Genomic DNA, 19,870 nt, shown 5'->3' on the forward strand with positions numbered 1-19,870 from the left:
CTGGCAAATCTCATTCAGTACTTTAGGGAGGTTAGTTTCACATCAAGCTGTTTCAACACTCCAGGCTGACACACAGTTTCCAAGGCATCGAATCCAGAAGCAGGTGACAGTGGCTTATATAAAATAATTATATAATCTTCTACTCTGATTCCTCTATTTGACTCTCCTAGGTGAGCACTACAGTGGCACAGCCAAATCAGTTCAGACACTAGGATCTGACATTTCACATGTTATTGTCCCTTCCTCTTCCCTGTTATCTCTGGTATTGAGTTACCATTTCCTACTACATTTCCCATAATTCTTCACTACGTTCATTCTACCCAGCCAGCTCTTTTTCCCACCCTCCCTAGAATCTGACAAGCCACAGAAATACCTGATTTCAGAGAGGTGCTTGCATTCTATCCTGATGCCATCTAGAGTGTAAATGCCCAATGTCACACTGCTGAGAAAGGTAAGAAAAATCATTACAGGTCTTTATATTTCCTAACCTTTTAAAAATTTTTTTGAAGAGAGATAAATGTCTTATTTCTTCAACCAATGTCTTAGTTACTAATTTTGTTACATCTATGCAAATCAGAATGCAATAAAAATTTTGAACGATAGAACTGGAATGTGGATTCAAAATGTGACCCAATAAGATTGCAAGGAATACTGAAGAAAGTCTTCCGTAAGTCTGACAATGACTCTGACTCCAGCTGTGGATTTGAATATAAATTTGGCACAAATAAATGAACTAATAAGAAAAAAAAAATTAACCTGCTATCCTGCCTGATTGATATGCCATTATATCAATGCAAAGGCAAATAAATTCAAGTTAGGCTAGAGGCTTAACTAATGTTTTTCACAACTATCATCAGAAACATATCACATTTCTATTCTCAAATCATGTCATGATATGAGTTGTTTTTTTTTTTTCAGATTTTGCAAATAGGGAATCAGCATTTAAGACATTAAAACCCCAAAATATACAAAGAAAATTTTAATTGGCTAAAGCAAAGTTTAGTTATTCTGGTAGTAATAGGAATTTTTTTTTAATTAAATGGGAGTATAATCAGATAATCCTATTTTCCAACCAGAGGAAATCATAGTTCTGTATTAAATGTATACATTTGAAGATTATGTTTGATTGTTTACTGCCTGGAGTTTTTATAAAACTGGTATATTACAATATGCCATGTATGTGGTTAACCCAGTTGCAAATCATTAAACATTATTCAGTAATTAGCAGTGTTCTTATAAAAAGAATAAGATACACACATCATTTATTTTCAATACAGCTTTGCATAATTGGAATAATACACAATTTGATCTTTTAAGTTACTAATTAAATTCAAAATACTTAATATGTACCAGAGAGTTGTGCTCTGAAATTGCATAATTGTCCATTGTGTGGTCATTTCCTTCACTGTCCCTTCCTCCAAAGCACAGGAGAGTAATCCATAAATTACATGCAGGGAAAATGGTATATTGAAAAACAATGAGAACCACAAAGAAGTCTTGAATTGGTCAAAAGTGTTATACTTCTCCAGGCAAGTGGAAAATCTAATTTGGATTGTACCTCCTTTCCAAGTCCCTGTTCTGTCCCTGTGAAGACGTGTATACTTAATAAAATGGTCCCAAGGAGAAAGAAAAAAAGGGGAGCAGTTTAAGTGCCTAAAGTATTGAAAAACTGGAAATTTTAAATAAAGAATTTCTGAAAAACCAAGAGGTGGTTTTTCCAATTTCTAATTAAGGAGTATATCTTTATAAAATTCACATCCCTGGCAAGAGATCAAAGTCATATATTATTCTTATTCTTCTTCAATTTAGTGTCATTGTGCTATCAGATTAAATCTTAACCAATTTATTCAGAATTGGTCACTTTTTTCTGCTCAAGAATGTAGCATTATTTACAGTATCAAATCCAACCTCACACATTTTCCAAGGCTTTCACATACCTCACATACCAGCCCTTGCTACTTTTAGAAAAACAAGAAAAGGTACGTATTGGGCTAAATGTGTCACATTATCTCATTAATTCACAGAGGTTTTAAAAAATGAAGAATCTGAGGTTGTGAGAGGTAACCTTTGAGTCTCACCACCTCTATGTTGCAAAGTTGAGTCAAATCTGAGATTCAGGAGCACTATTCTTAACCTTCCACTATGCTACAAACTTTGCAGTATTCCAACACTCCTCAAAGTCTCCTGTGTACTCTCTCTAAATGAATCAGAGCAGACTCTTCCAGATACTTAGTACTGACTTAGTCTTTTCTCAGTGCCTTAGTTCATGCTGTTTGTGTGTACTTTGTCCCTTACTCAAATATCCCTCCTCTTTCAAGGCATGAGTCACACACCTCCTCCACAACTCTCCTACCCCAAATACACACCTCAGACCTCAGATTCATTCGTATTCCCATAGCACCTAGTGTAGACATACAAGTGATTATCTCTCAATAAATGTATTTCCAGAAAGCGTTACTAGCAAAGACATACCTAATCCATTATAAAGCAAAGAACGTTGTCATGCGACATTTAATTCCTTGTTATAACAGATATGTTTACTGCCAGGCATGTTTCCTGTGCCAGATTTTCCATCATCAACAAAATTTTCAAAAAGATTTTCATTCACTTACTGTCCTTGGCCTGTGTCTGATTTTTTTAAAGAGCTTCCAAATTTAATTTTAACTTTAAGTGCTTCTGCTGAATATAAGCAGTATAGAGCCAGAGCAGGAATTTTCCTTGCAGAGAAATGGGATCCGTTTTAGTCTGGAGGCAAGTGAGGGAACTGTCCTAGATTGCACGCATTATCAGGAACAGTGGGCTCCATTCCGCTTCTGGCTTTTTCACCTTAGTGTTTCTGCTCCCTTTATCTTTAGCCTCAGGTCCATTCACACTCTTGGGGCAAGTCCTGGCTTGCCCATAATACTAAAGGAGAGCCCTTCTTGAGAAGGTGATCTATTCACTAAAGCTCCAACCAATTTTATTGCATGTTATTCTAACATCTTTACCAAAGTCTTACCCTTGTGATGCCCAAACCTCTTTTTTCTCCCTGGTGTATTATTGGCAGGGCATGGATGACTGACTGTCAAATTGTCAGGCTGGTGGCAGGAAGGGAGACTGCTCTGGACCCTAGGCTGGCCTGACCAGGTAGTGCAGCTGCCATTTCTTTATGCTAGGCAGGATTAGGCATATAGTTATCACATTAAGGATGACAATTTAGATTTGTTCCAAAATTGTACTTACCAAAAAGGTAGCATGGTGTAGTGGTTGAATGAATCTGGAGACGGACTACTTAGGTTCAAGTCTCAGTTTTGACACTTGTAAGCTGTGTGTGACCTTGGACAACTTATTTGACCTCTTAATAGCTCAGTTTTCCAACTGCAAAATAATGATGAGTTCTACCTTGTGAGTATTAAAAAGAGTTAATATAGTGGGAAGGGATAGACTGGGCTTTCAAAATGTAGAATAGATAAACAAGATTATACTGTACAGCACAGGGAAATATATACAAGATCTTATGTTAGCTCACAGAGGAAAAAAATGTGACAATGAATATATATATGTTCATGTATAATTGAAAAATTGAGCTCTACCCTGGAATTTGACAACATTGTAAAATGATTATGAATCAATAAAAAATGTTTAAAAAAAAGAGTTAATATATGTTACGCATACAGGATAATAACATGCAACAGTGTTAAATAATATTATTTACTGTTTATTGAGTTAATATATAAAAATAATAAATTTATTTTATAATATAGTTTTTTACTTGTCTCTTTCCTCCTCAAGACCAGAAACTTTCGGAGGGCAGAGAGTCGATATTACCCATCTTTGTACACCCCCAGCATTTTCCAAGAGAATGATACGATTGTATGTACACAATGACCATTTGTGGAATAAATGGAAGAGTCCAAGTTACTTAAGAGTAATGAGACTATGATGTTGGTAGGTTTGTCCTCATCACTGTTGAAATCACACCCATAGTGATGGCAGTAGTTACAGTGGAGAGGGGAATTGTGAATCAGGTGTCAAAGTTCTCAGGAGAGAAAAAAATATGAGCCCCAAACATAGGAAGACATTGACATGTAGAATAGATTAGACTGCTGGCACAAACTGCATATACAGAGTTTTCCATGAAGAGGAGGTTATATTGTCTGGTGATACTTGGGGAAATAGAGGACTGCTACCACTACTTTAGTATATGATGTGTAAAGTATCTACGTTGTCCTACTTCTTTTTTTTTTAACTTTTTTTTTTTATTGAGTTATAGTCCTACTTCTTACCTCTTCTTAATTGTCCTAAAGAAATTTGCAAAACAGAGCTCTTGATTTCCTCATTTCTTCCCAGACATACAAATCAACAACAGCAATGTTATGGGCTGAATTGGGTCCCCTAAAAATTTGTATATTGAAGCCCTAACCCCTGATACCTCAGAATGTAATTATATTTGGAGGGAGGGTCTTTAGAGAGATAATTAAGGTAAAATTATCACTAAGGTTGGTTCTAATCCAGTATAACTGATACCTTTATAAGAAAAGGAAATTTGGACACCGACAGGTACAGTAGGAAGACTATGTGAAAATGCAGGGAAAAGGTAATCATTTATAAGCCAAGGAGAAAGGTCTCAGAAGACAACCCTGCTGACAACTAGGTCTCAGATTTCTAGCCTCCAGAACTGTGAGAAATGAAACTTCTGTTGTTTAAGCCATCCACTATATGGTACTTCATCCAGGCAGCCCTAGTAAACTAATACAAACAGCAAATAACAGTCTGTCCTTCCCCTAGTCTTTGTCATTTCAATTAATGGTACAATCATCTTTACAGCTGTTGAAGTAAAAACCAAGCTCTTGCTGCTTGTGCCTACATCTAATCCATCAGCAAATTCTTTTAACTTTACCTTGAAATGTCTCCCAGTTCCATCAAGGGGACTTCACATCCCTGTTTTAAATCTCTATCATCTCTCTCTCTCTGTCTTCAACCAGCCTCATATCTTTCTACCCTGAAACCTTGCTGCAGCCACATTGATTTTTTTCCCTTCTTCATATATGCTAGATTTATTTTCAATCTGGGAAGTTTTTACCTGCTCACTAGTTATTTCTTCTGCCTACAACTATCTGTGCCCTCCTTCCCCCCAGGTGTCTGTATCATTGACCCTTATAGTCATTTGAGTCTGCTAAATGTGTCCTCCCTGAGAACTTTTGTAATCTCTCAATCTAATAGCCCTGTCATATAACCTTGCTTTATTTTCTTATATCTCTTATTATATGATATGTACCTATTTATTATTTGGTTAGTACAGAATATTGATTAGGACTTACTGTTGTTCTTTGGCAACTTGCTCTCACAGTTGGAAACAAGTGATATTAAATATCCCTATATTATTTTAATTTCTTAAGGAAATCATTTTTTAAATCTATAACTAGCAATTCTCTTTAAGTTTTGTTCAGAGGCAAAACCACTGGCCATACTCTCAATACCACAATACACAGCTGTCCCATAAAGAATCTATAAAGATGACTGAGGAACAGAGAAGGACGCGTTTTCCTCATCCCCTCCTAAACCCAAATATGATAAAGCGCAGAAATTGAGGGTGTCTGCAAGAAGGAGATATTAGCATTCCATTCCCCACTGTATATCTACTCAGGCTGTTATGACAATGTGCCTACCTGAAGACGGGGAAAATGGCTTGGCGAGAGGAGAGACAGCACTGGACCCATCTGCAATCTTACTGATTGGTGAGGCAAGTATGTGGATATTTCCCATGAGCAGCACCTTATAGTGTAGTTGAACTTTAGCTATTTTGATGGCAGCAAAACCAAGTGATACCAGCAGGGAGCATCTGTGGAGTGTCCCACTGGTGGTGGGAGCTGAGGCAATGAAAGATGTAGCCTTAGAATTATATTTTCTCCAAATTTTTGGTTTCTATGGTCAGAGACCTCAGAATGTCCTGTGAAAATTTCATACCACAGCCTGACAAGAAAGGCAAGAATTGGATACCTGCTATTCAAAAGGCACCAGCTGCCGAGTAATACTTGTCAGAAAAATGACAATAAACAAACACAAGTTGGGGAAAGAGGCACTTGTCTCTTTGCCTCTCACTTCTTCCTGCTCCCAATAATTTGAAAGAGCTATTACCTACAGAAGCAAAGGAGAGTTGTAAGGTTATGAATCACATATGAGACTGGAGTTTTAAACTGGAAAAAGGTAGCATTTCATAAACATTTAATTACCAGAGAAATATGGAATCTTTCCAAGAAAGGATTAAGTTGCAAAAAAAAAAAAAATTCAACAGCAGATAAGAGAAAAAAAAATCATATTTTTATACCATAGATTCGAGATTCCTTAATACACTAGCTATAGCTTATTAGTTGAATGTGTATGTTTCATGTACCCTTGTGTTACCTCTGCATCCACAATGCTCAGAACAGTGTCTGCATGTGATAGAGCATAGATGACTAAGGGAGTTTGCATTTTGGGTGGTAGTTGAGAATAATAAAATGAAAAGAATAGAGGAAGAAGCTAGCTTTGATGTTAGAGGCATATTCAGACTGAAACTCAAGTATTCAGACACCTGGTATGATTAATCTACACAGCAGTCCACTCAAAATCCCAAAAGGGTTTTCAGAGAAGTTCTCCTGGCCAAAAATTCTTATCATAAATACTTTAATAAGTGGCTAGCACTGAGGCTGCAGCTCTCCAGTGGAATCCACAGTGACCCCTATTGGTTTGGAGGCCTCAGGCTACAATGTCAAAACTGGATTGTAATCAGGAGCAAATGAGCCTTGAGGACAACTCTGCTCAGGTGGTTGGAGGGGGAATTCTGTAGTGCCAAGGAGCTCACTCCTCACAATGATTGACAGTGAAGCATTCTGAGAAAGGACTAACCAAGATGCTGTATAAAGCATAAAGCTCAATGAGATATGAGGCAGTAATGTGCTTGTATTATCATTCTTGTGCCTCCTTTAACTTTCATACTGCTCTTGAGCTGCATGTTGGAACTGATTTCTCCTATGTGGAAATGTGAGGGAAAAGAAAGGCAGATAGCTGAAGTAGGGATAAAGACTGAGGGTCACCTCAGGGCAGTAAGACATCAGGAGGACCTTCACATGTATTATAGGAGCCAGTGATTGTTCACCTACTGTGTAGAGCTACCCTTGGCCAACCACTGTTTGCCAGCAGGAACACCAATAACCAACAGAGAACTATACCAATGGCCAGTTAAGCAAAGAGGTGCCTGCCTCTCCACTCCCCTTTTCCCACACCAATTTTCTTCAGATTTTTCTGATTCTCACGTAGAAATATTTCTGACTAATGAAAACAGAGGAAAAATGATAAGTGATGCACCTGTGAACACAATTGATCTTTTACTCAAACAACTTTTCTATCCAAAGTCTTTCGATTTTGAAAAAAAAAAATCTCCTTTTTAACTGTGCCAACATTTTTTTTAATATACAAATACTAACTACAAACTTTGATGTCTCATGTTGAAATGTATAGCATAATTTTTTTCTTTATTTTTAATAGCTTTCAGTGGTCTCATTTTCTTTCTCAGCAATTCCTTTTATGTGTTGAAATACCAAGTAAATGAAAGACATTTTTCCTAGAGAAATAACATGAAGGCTCTAATTTAAAGAGAATGGCAGGGTGTGTACTGATGTGATTGACAAACACAGATTTTAAGATGTGGCTTTTAGTATGAAGCCTGTTAGGCAGCACCATGGGAGAAAATGCATTCATCTATGATATCAGGAGATTCCCATTCTAATCCTGGCTGAGATGACTATTTTTTTTTTACATAAATTTTGGCATGGTATATCTTCTCTGGGCCTCAGACATATAAAATGAGGAGGTTCATCTAGAAAATAATTAGCACCCCTTCCAACTGTGAGTGTGTGACCACTTAGAACTAGAATGACCCCTGACTGTTAACAGAAGGAAAGAGCCCTCTGACCATTGGGCAGTTCCTCAGTCCGTTAAAAATCCCTCTAAATGCATTTCATGTCAGATTGAAATATAAAAATGTTTCAAGATAGAATGAGCATCAGAGTAAAAGGAATATTTTAAATTTTCATTCCATATAGGATAATAAATTACGGAAGTTACAACTAAAGCAAGGACTTGAGGGCATGGACTAAGTCTATCTTACTTATTGCTTGCTTGACAGTATCTGGCTCAGAGTAACATTTAAGAAGCAATCAAGTAACTATTGGTTGAATGAAAGAATGCAGATAATTTGTTACAGTGAAAAAAAAAAAAAACAACAGTGTTTAAACAAAAAAGATAAACTACTTTGCTAGTTTCCTTTGATCCCATGTCATCCTCACCCTGTGAGGGTGCAGGCCAGTGCAGACATGAGGCAGAACAGACGGTCTCTACCTCAAACTCTAGACGACCCAAGGTACTGTGTCCATAAGTGACAACTGCATTCCTACTTTGGATCCCTAGTCATTGAGTAGGGGCATTTAATCCCTGTGCTGACTACTATGTTTCTGCATTAACAAAATTTCATCCTTTTGTGCTAATAGTACTCTAATGCCTTGTTTCAGAGCCTGAGTCTTCTATCTCAGCCATTAGTATGAGCATCACTAAGATTCAGGTTTCTGGGCTTTGGTCACTGCTACACATTCTGATTTCAGTAAGTTGCCAACTTCCACTATGTCCCAGTTGCATCTGGGGACCTAGGTAGCTTTTTCAGATTCCTATAAATGTACATAGAAGCCTTTCATCTAAATTCCAGTGCAAAGCAAGGCCCCCTATCCATGGTCATTAGTTTCCTCCTTCTAATATTTATTTTATTTACCTGAAATTCTGAATATTGCACACCTGCCTTTTCCATCCCATGGCTCTTTTTTGAACTCCTTCCTATACAACCTACTTACTGCCTTGCTCCTCTAATGCAATCTCTACTTGTAAATGGGCCTGATATGAAATCTCCTTAGCTTGGTACAAATAAATCATCACATCAGCCAAGTTGTCCTGAATTACAGCAATAAGTCATACTGAAGCAATTAACAATGCTTTCCATTTTGGGATCTATGAGAAGATGATCTGACAAGAATAATAAGTATTTAGACCCTAAATTTTGATATTATCAACCAATGGGAAAAATGTTATTAGAACTTCCAGTTTTACCACAAAGAAGTTTTGCATCATACTATTTTTGAAACAAAAACAGAAAAATAAAGGAAAAAAAATTCACCCATAATCTTATTCTTTAAAATGTTGTGAAAAAGAACTGAATGTTTTCTCCTTTATTCTTCCAATCCTATTGCCTGAAAAAATTAATTTTTAGTGTTTACCAAACACCATGTACTCAGAACTGTTATAAGCCCTGAGGATACAGAAGTAAACAAGCAAACAAAAAAATTGTCTGCCTCCATGAAGCTTGTATTTTGATTGAGAAAACATACAAATAAAAGTAGAAATAATAATAAATAGTAAAAAGAAACATAACATTAGGAGGGGAATAGAAAGTGTTAGGGGAGTACATACTGAAATTTTAGATTGTGTGGCTGGGAAAACTTGAGGAACATCAAATCATGCAAACTTCTGGAAAAGAACATTCCAGGCAGATGGAATAAAAAGAATAAAGGCTCTCAGTTGAGAGTGTGACCTAAATTTTTGAGGACAGTAAGAACACGTGTGTGGCTGGAGTAGAAGGTAACAGTAAAAAAAAAAAAAAAAAAAAAAAGTATTATTAGCAGGTGAGTGTGGGGTGGGTGTGGGCTGAGAATATATGTCAAAGTAGGTACTTTCGAGTTTTATCTGAAGCAGATAAAAAGTATTTTGGCAGAGTTTGAGGAAAACTGAAATAATTTAAGTCTAATTTTAAGGGGTCATGAGGGCTGTGCTGAAAAAAAGAGTAAAGGGGGGCCAAAGGGTGATTCAGATAAACAAAAATTTTTCAGTAATTTGGGCGAGAAATGGATTTGAACTAGTGTAGTCCTAGGAATTCTAGTAATTGAATTTTGAGTATAATTTGAAGGGAAAACCAGCAATTTGTTAATTGTTTCGATGTGGGGTATGGAACAAATAGGGTTAGGTCAAACTTTGAAGTCTAAAAAAAACTGGAAAGACAGAATTGTCATAAAGTAAAATAAGGTGACTGTTAGAGCAAGTTTGGGTTGGTTTAAGAATCAGAAGTGCAATTTTAGACATGGTAACTTTGAGATGATTTTGTATCATTCAGGTGGGAGGGGGAGGTAAGCAGTTGGATATGAGTTTTGAGTCTGGGAAGAAAAGATCTAGAATGAAGCTGTAAGACTGGAGGTCATCAGCATTTAGATGGTATTTAAAGATGAAAAGTGTATGCAATTACCAAGGAAGTTTTTGTACATGACATGAGAACAAATCTAAGAACAGATCTTCAGCAGACTTTAAAGTTTAGACAATGGAAGGAGTAGAGAAACTAGCAAAGGAAAACAAGAATAAGGAACCAGAAATTTAATAGGAATACTAGGTGTATATGGTGGCTTGTAACCTAAAAGTAAAATGTGATTTAAGGAATTTATCCTATAATTATATAGATCATATACATGCAACCCAATATATATAGGTATACAAATGGATGTGTGTGTTATATGGGAGGCAATTTTTATTTCATGAAGTGGGATCATGCTGTACCTAATCATCTAAAATCTGCTTTTTAAAAATTAATTTGTCATGGGATGATTTTTTGTATCATCTTTACTCTTAAGAGTAAAGATGTCTTATTTTCAAATTTTTTGACTTTCCAGCATTATTAAAATAAAGTATCATGATGAACTGTAAAAACACACACATACACAGAATACAGTGAAAATATTGGCTGTGAATTTGTAAAGTAACACTTGTTCTATTCTATTTAGTTAGCAAAAATCCTCTGTAAAATTAAGAAACCAAAGAAAAACAAACCAAGGGTAAGGGAATAGGAACCAAATAAGAACAAGCTCAAATTGCTCTTATTTATTACTATTTCTTAGTTCATATCAATGCATGCTGATTCTTTTATTAGAAGGAGAAAGTAAAATTTAAATACACCAGAAATTTTTATGAAAAAAAAATTATGAAACAGATGACAGTTTCCACCTATTCTTACCAGAGATAAATGTAATGCTTTTCCCCCTAAGATTCTAATATCTGTTGGTTTCACGAAGATAAACTCTATGACGGATCACTTATGGGGGAGCTTGATGATCTTCATTAGAAGAGATGAAAAATAAATAAATTAACAGTAGTTACAATGTGTTACTATTTGCACCTGTGAGACAGGAACAATATGGTGCATTATTTCACTCCATCTGGAAAACAATGAGTTGAAGATACTCTGTTAGAAGATATGAATAGAGTATCCCTCAAAGACTCTTCTCACTCACTCCCAGATTTCCCACAAATGAGTGCAATTTTAAGCAGTGAATTAGCTATGTCACAAGATATTTCATCTACTAAATCACAAGTGGAAATTAAACAACTGTTGAGCATTGACTACATGGCAGGAATTATGGTGGGCTCTTTTGTGTGATGTTTCAGATTATTCATTGTTGTTTGGAGTGAAGTGTATAGAAATAATCATTTTAAAGTAATTTCCTCAAAGAGAATAACAAAAATCTTATAGTGCATACTTTGACTTTAATTGGAAGTGAGTGCGCTGGCCAATATAATTTTCAGTCAATTGTTCTTATGATTCAAGTGTTTTAACAAATTAGCCATGTCATTTACAAATTTGTGAGTATTTACGATAGACATAAAACATTAAAGTTGCCTGTATGGGAAACTCACTAAATTAAGAATAACAAAAGTGGGAAAAGTTAGTCTTTTTGTCCTTTATCAAAGGCCTATTATACCATTCTCCTTCCTCTTCATTTATATTTTTTATTTTGGAAGAATCAGCTGGGTGAAGTAGATTACATGTGCAAAAGTGTTTGCTGAACAGATTTATAGTAAACAAGGAAGAAAGGATTGCATGTTGTGGAAAATTTTTCAAATAGGTGTTCATTTGAATCAGGCATGTAATCTCAGCTCTGCTGCTAATTGACCATTTAATCTTGCCATTTAGGTCTTTATGCCCTCTGTTCTCTTTGTAAGATAAAGAAAACAAATCAGGTCAATGCCATCACTCATGAGAAAAGGGTAATGGGATGCTGAGATGCAACTTTTAGGTTAGAAGCCTGTTCAATTGGAGAATCCTTTTATGGGTTAATACAGAATATTTTTTGGTAGCCTTAAAATTAAAAGATAAAATTATCAGGATATGTGAGCCTTATTTCTGTTTTTAGGAATTACAGTTACCCTGTCTAGACATTTTTTTTTCTTTTCCTACAGATGGATTCTCTTTTAATTTGTTCTGTTTCATCTGAAGATTTTGTTTTCTGATTAAAGTTTGCAGATATTTAGGTTAAAACTGTTTAAGGGGGAAGTGTATAGCTCAGTGGTAGAGTGCATACTTAGCATACACAAGGGGTCCTGGGTTCAATCCCCAGGACCTTCATTAAAAAAAAAAAAAACTGCTTTTCATTTCCATTTTCTTTCCTTGCTCTTATGTCTTTGTCCTTTTCCTTTGCACTTCCTCCGAATTGACCCTCTGCAGCATCAATTGTGTTCTTTAGCAACAGTTCCATATTATAATTTCTTGTATTATTTTTAGAAATAAGTCTGAACTGTTTATAATTAAGTTGTGTGTTTGTGTGTCTGTCTCCTACATCACAATGAATATTTGTTGAATGACCAACTTTCAGCCCTGTCTCCACTTGTTGACTTACGTTTCTTTTTCATACATTCCAATCTTTCTTGTGTCTTGAGAGAACATGCACTTGATGTTCTAAATTTTCATTCTAAATGTCCTCTTTATTTCTTTCAGAAAACAGTTTTCAAAATTAAGCTCTTACTCTTATTCTTTATGAGAGTTCTTGCCTTTTCTAAGGCCTCATTTCATTTGTTTGCTTTGCTTATTTGTTGACTGTTCAGTTACCCTTGGGTGTGGGTGTGAAGACTCTAGGGCTAGAATTTGGTGGAGCTGAGACTTTCAGCCCCTTCACTGCATACTTACTCCACTCTAGGGGTCTGCAGAGGTCTCCAATCAGATCTAGACTAGGAGGGCAGGCTGATGCACAAGGATCCTAACTCACTTTGTAACATCCAGTAGAGATTTGTTGAAAGTGGCGCTGATGGACTGAGATTCAATCTCATGCTGGTACTCTGACCTGGGAGATATCCTGTTATTGTCTATAGAACTATTTCATGTTGGTCTCAGCCTACCTATAGCTAGTGTTATGGTTGACCCGGTCCTTGTGGTTCTTACTATGATTGCAAGATGCCCTCAGCAATCACCATTAGGAAACTTTGAAAGAGACAAGTTTTATTACTTACAAGTCCTGAAAATTACGTGGTACACCTGGGGCCACACAGCAAGATTGTAGGGAGAGAGAAAGTATACCTATGAGCCTGGGGTTCTGCTTTTACTAGGGTCAAGGATAGGGGCTTAGGGTTTCACAGGCTCACTCTTTGTTGATGAACTTAGGGTCTCACGTGCTCACTCTTTGTTGATGAATAAGAATGGGAATTTAAAATACAAGAAGAGGGAAAAACAAGTAGCCCCAATAGTCAGTAATCGAAATCGACAGAGATCTTACAAATGAAGGAACCTGCAGAGGGTGGTGGTGGGGTTGTGGCTGAATCTTTATCTAGTCATGTGGCTGACAGTGTGTTTATTAAAGACAGCTATTTTTGAAGTGGATACCTCTTTGAAGTGGATGCATCAGGAATCAGAGCTTAAGTTGGGCACTTGCATTATGAAAAACAAAAACCAGCTGTTAGGGCCGATACTGCAAGAGTAAAGATGTGAAACACTACACCCTGAAGCATACTGTGCTTTTGGTGTGCTTCCTAATTTTCTTCCCTGACAACAATTTTCTTCTTTGGCTATTTAGCATCACATGTTACAATGTGTTTCTGTGTCTTATATCCTATTTCCCATTATGTCACCTACTGAGAATTGTTTCACTGAAGGAATCCAGGCAGAGAACAGCTAATGGAAGTGGAGGCGGGTGACTGGCTCTCTCTGCAAAGATATGTGAAAAAAAAAAAAAAAAGGAACAAAGAGGGTTGCTCATTATTCAGTTCTGAAGGGTTAAGTTGCAACCCATTGCAGTTACCCATGTGCAGTGTATCTGGAAGGGAATTCAGGGGGGAAAAAACAAGATGAGGTGCTCTGTGCTTTGCAGAAAGGGCTTCTAGATAGTTAAGTGCGTATTGCAGGAAGAATTTTGATGATCCGGATTCTTGCATCTTCCCATACATAAAAAAGCACTAAAATCATTAACTTGAAGTATCTGTTCTTTGTGATTAGCAATAATCTTCTAACAAAATGCATGCTTGACTGCATGTATTTCCTACCCCTCCAAATTCATATATATACTGGTGCCTCTCCTACCTGTTCAGAGCAGTTCCTCAGAGTTGTCTCCATGGCTGTAGTCTTCAGTAAGTTCCTTAATGAAACAAACTCACAACTCTTAAATGGTGTTTATTTTTCTTTAAGTCAACAGTTTGTCCCAGAGCATTTGGAGTAAGAGTGACAATTTTGTGTGCCATGAAACTGAAGGGGTCAACAAATAGTACTGAGATCAGTATCTTTTTCATTACCGCTCTCTCTTTTTTAGTTTGGGGAGATGGATCGGGTAGGGAGAGAGGTGGTTCTCTGCAGTGTTCTAATTTAGAGAGTGGAGATATGCTGAGTCATATTCCAAGGACGTATTTCTCAACACATCACCATTGATATGCACTAAGTAAGAATGGATCCCTGGACTTTACCAAATAGTTTTACTTTAAATTTAATTTACTCTGTTGTTTTCAGTTTTTGACATTTCAGTCATTTTGTATATTTTCATTAATATTTACTGTGAAGTTGAGAGAAGGCATATCATATACTGCATAATATCTACATGTGAACAAAAGAGCTTTTGAAACTCATCTGAAATCAAAGCCACTATTCCCAGATTGTTGGTTATATATGCCCATATTTCCTCTAAGCCTTATGTGACAGTTATTAGACTGGGCTGTAAAAATTTGAGAGTATATTGAAAAACACATAAAGAAGGACTTTCGTAGAGAAATGCAAGGTCATATCTATAAAGAATCCAGGCCTCAACTTTTATATTAGTCTACTTCTAAGTTCTTAAACAAAAATATACCATACCAGCTCTATAAAATGTAAAAGGCAAAGAGAAATAGAGAAATTCCTTATTTAAATTTTCAAGGACTAATTTCCAAATTTTCCTCTATTCACATTATGTTCTGAATCCAACTGTAAAGGCTAACATTATTATAAATGAATACATAAATATAGTAGGCAGAGAAAAAAACTTAGAGCTATGACATAAAAAACAATTTTCCAGCTCCATCACTAACTACACTGTGATGTTGATCATTACCTACAAAATGATGGAATTTTAAAACCCCCTTAAAAACCAATCTGAACAACGGTTCAGGGTACTATAGGCTGTATCTTCTTCTGATAAATTTAAAATGTGCTCTCTCACAGAGTATGATAGCTCTTCCATGTGGTATTTGCTGCTTTTTATTGATACTCACTGGAATATGTTTTCTTATTTAAACTGGTATAGAGGTTGTCAGGTTTAATATACGTAATTTATGTTGGGAACTATAAGAACATAATATTGAATATGCAATATAAAACCACAACCTAGAACTTTTGACCTTCCATCTTCTCAGTTAAAAATAAGTTATTGAGATTAACTTCTTGATTTGAGACATAATAAAAGTCATGGAGAAGTGCACTATCTTGTCAAATGTTGTATTACTTATAAACAGAAGAACCCAGGGCCCTGACTCAGCCTTTCCACAGCACTGTGCGTTAGCAAGATAGGATCTATTGACACTACTTCCTAAGTTCATCATCTAATCTAATCAGTACTCTGTTCTCTTCTGGTTTTCCTTTGTGTCCTATGTCAGTTAGGACTGTTTTAGGCTGTTCTGTTACCCTTATTGTCTGACTTTTATCCTTAAGATTACAAAATGCTTGTTCCAACTCTAAGCATGGCACTTAACCATAGTCATACAGGAAGAAAGGAGAGGAAGTAGGAAGAAGTGGTGCTTTCTTGGAATAAATCCTCTTATGGTTTATTAACCCAGAAATACATTGTATGACCACCTCTATTTGTAAGTGAGTCAAGAAGCAGGTTTTTTGCTTGTTTGTTTTAAGCAGGCTATTGACACCTCAAACAAAATCCAGTCCATTATGAACATCTAGTATTCAGCAGATATTGAGCAATCAGCAGTATCTGCATTACATACACTTACAGTACTGTTGATGTGGATGAATATTTGTAGCAATTGTCAAGGGTAGTTAAATTAATAAGATACAATATTTATGTCAGCTTCAAATTATAAAATGCTTTTCTTAAATTTTTATTTGCCCACTTTGTACTTTTTCTGGTATATATAAACTTTTTAAATTCAAGTCTCTATTGATAATCAGTATTGATCTCTTTTCAGTATCAGTGATTGATAAATAACATTCTGTCATGATGGGAATTTTTTATTCTTGTGAATTAGTTATGCCTTCTAGCCCTAATGAGTGGCACATTTGAGTCAACCTACTCATGCTAATGTTTATTCATTAAAGTCTTATGAACATCAGAGTAAACTTTGATTATACTGTAAGCTATAAATGAATTTTTTAATAAAAACATTCCCAGCAAGAATATTATGCTGATATTAGGATAAATTTCACAGTTTTTTGTTAAGTACTTGTCTTTTAGGCTATCGTTTTATAATGATGTTTTTATCAAAAAAATAAAATTGGATTTCTAGAATAGCAATACTTTCTAGGATGGGTAAAGTATTTAAGAATATAGATTCAAAACTTCAATTATATGGATTCAACTCTAGTTTCTTTCTCTTACCAGCCGTCATCTTGGTAGGGCTGTTCTTTGTATAATACCAGAGGGTAAAATTCACATTCTATTGAATAGTGTATTCTTAAGAATGTGAGTAGCACTTCCAGGCATTGTAAACGACTGATACTTACCTGCTCTGTGTCTCAGTATTGTCAACTGTTAAAAAGATGTAATCATAATACTTATCCTGTAAGGTTGCTGTAAGGATTAAATGAGATAATAAATGCAAAGAGTTTATCAAAGTACTTGGTATTTAGTATATGTTTACTTATTTAGTGCTATTAGTAAGTGCTGCCTCCATTAGTAAAATAAATACAGACCATCAGGTTCAACACTTCTAGTTTGTTTCTATACCATCTCTACGCTTTCTTCCATCTTTACTCAAGGTTTCTTAAGAAAGACTTCTCTTTGAATTTCCAGTTGAGACCAGACATGAATAGTGACTCAAACAACCATTATAAATGTCATTTTATATGTTATTATAAACCACCCTCCTCTATTTTATGAAACTTCTGTATTAACTATATCTGTCATTCATGTTAACCATATCTGCCATGAAAATCTAATTATGGCAACATTCTTCAATATACATGAAATACTTGGGAATAGCTGATCCCTAACCTAAATTCTTGATGTGTGTAGGTTTACACACGCGTGTGCACACACACGCACATACATACTTGTTTGTAAAGCACTTTTAATAAAAAATAAATAAATTAAATTGATAGAAAATGGTAGCAGAGGTCTCATATGCAGTGAAAGTGATTCATGCTACCAGTACTATACCTGTGCTCCACCTAAATTATACTGGTTAAACAGGTTAAGAGTTTGTTAAAATTTTAAACTTGATCTTAGATTTTGGATAGCCTACTAATACTGCCCCATCCCAAAATAGTTCAGTCTTCACTCCATAGCTTCATCTATATTCTGTACATCTATTTCTTCTAGACTACCCCTGAAACTGGTCTATTTGGTCACATAAACAGATTGTGAAAAAATAAGAAACTATAAAATGGGCACTTTTACTTGGTAAGCTTTTGACATTATTACATTTCTTAAATATATCTATTAAATAACTTTAAAGAATTAAAAACTCTGTTTTCAATGTGTAAAATTATACATGTATTATATATGTACAGTGATTTATACATAAAGATTATGAAAAAAGGACATAGCTGAAAAAAATTTGTTTTCTTCGTGTGCATCATAATTATCTCAGAGAAATCAGAATTTCACCTATTGTATCCACAAGCTCAGAAAAGAGGGCAGTGTAGCCATTGGGATATTTGAGCATTACTTTTTCATTGCATGCAGTAATGAAGTAATACAATAATACAATTGTGCAATGTCTTAACTCAATGTAATTCTTCATTACATTATTGATATTATTTTTTCCTATTCATATTCAAGTGCAAAAACTTGAATTTCATTGCTATGACAAAAATATGGATTTCATATATTAAATTAACAGTAGCCAGTATTAAGAGCACATACATTTTCGGATCATTTTTAATACTGATTCTTTTAACTCTGCAAGAAAAAAGAATATTTTCATCCATGTTGTAGAGGTGCTAGAAACATTATAAATGCATTGCTGGTATTAAATTCTTAAAATGTTGCTCCAAAATAACTGCAGTAGCTTTAGCAAACTACATTTCTTGAAGTTGTGCATCATTACTTAGAATAGAAGGGAAATAAGGAAACCTAATATTAAGTTGGTAATAAGAAATTTAATGAACCTCTTTTCTAAATTATACTGATAGCATGAGTTAAAACTAGTTTTATAGTCTGTGCAGAATATGTAGATACAAAGTCGTAAAATCTGTTATTAAAAATCCTATAGCTCACTAAAATTAGCCATTGAATAAGGAATCCAGGATTTACAAATCTAGCAGTGGTCAACAACAAAAGATGAGCATATAATGTAATTTCTGTTACTACCTCAAAATACTAAAATATTGTGGCAGGACCTTGACCTAATGCTAGATCATTCAACCAATTTTAAGAAATCTCGCATCAGTAGATGCAATAGGCATATCATATCTCTTTAGAAGAGATATGAAATTGTAAGCAACTTTTATACATCACAAGTTATATACAGTATTAAACTTTTAATCAGCAAACCTTTAAAATATATTTAAGAATATTGAGCCATTAAAATAAATTTAAGAATATTTTCAACAATTTCAAAAATACAAAGCACAATAAGTTAAATCTGTTTTCCTCACATAATATTTGTTGACAATACCGTAAAATATTAAAATAAACTAAGAAAAAATAGAATCTTATAACTAAGTATTCAGACTTCAACTAATTATTCCATTTTGGAATGACTTAGTCTGGGAGAAGCAAATGGCAAACACCTAATGTGGGAAAACAAGAAGCAATAAACAATTACATATGGAATGAGAGAGATGCAAATGTTTTTGTTTGCTTGCATGGCTTAGTATTTTAAAATACAACTTTTTCAGTCAGTACTGAGAGTTTGGTCCTGGGGTTAAATTAATTACTTAAATGTCACGACTCCAAAACTACTATTTTGATCTAAAAGTTACTCTAAAGCCAAACTAATTTAAGTGAGTACGTATTCCTAAATACTGTTCTAAATTTTCAGTTATTTTTCCTGTTACACACTCCAATATGCTACTGAAGACAAAGTTTGAGTTATAGCTAATCAATAAGTTAATCTTAAAGTTGGAAATAAGACTTGATTCTTGAGTGCTAAAGAGAGAGGAAAGAAGGAAATGAGGCACATAAATGAGCTTATAAGCCAGGCTCTTTCTTAGACATTACAAAGCCCCTATAGAATAACTGGGCACCTAAACATAATAACATCACCACTAAAATCTTTATTAAAACTGAATGGCATTCTAGTCTTCTGAGAAATGGGGTAACATCAAAGTTCAATTCTATTTGCTGTGCTGAATAGAGAAACCATTTATAAGATATAGTGAAGCAAGAATCTTTTAAAAAATACATGAAGGGCAAATGTGTTT

The 19,870-nt window shown here is 35.0% G+C and overlaps 1 long non-coding RNA gene across 1 annotated transcript in view; it reads left to right on the forward strand.

Moving 5' to 3' along the window:
* The first annotated feature begins 374 nt into the window (after positions 1 to 374).
* The window catches only part of LOC105092215 (uncharacterized), a 447,960-nt gene continuing 428,464 nt past the window's right edge, over positions 375 to 19,870 (forward strand). The window contains exon 1 of the long non-coding RNA XR_004140251.2: positions 375 to 451. This is a non-coding gene — a long non-coding RNA (uncharacterized LOC105092215). The remainder of the gene's footprint in view (positions 452 to 19,870) is intronic.

Source organism: Camelus dromedarius, chromosome 11 (genome assembly GCF_036321535.1).
Source record: "Camelus dromedarius isolate mCamDro1 chromosome 11, mCamDro1.pat, whole genome shotgun sequence".
Lineage (NCBI taxonomy): Eukaryota > Metazoa > Chordata > Mammalia > Artiodactyla > Camelidae > Camelus > Camelus dromedarius.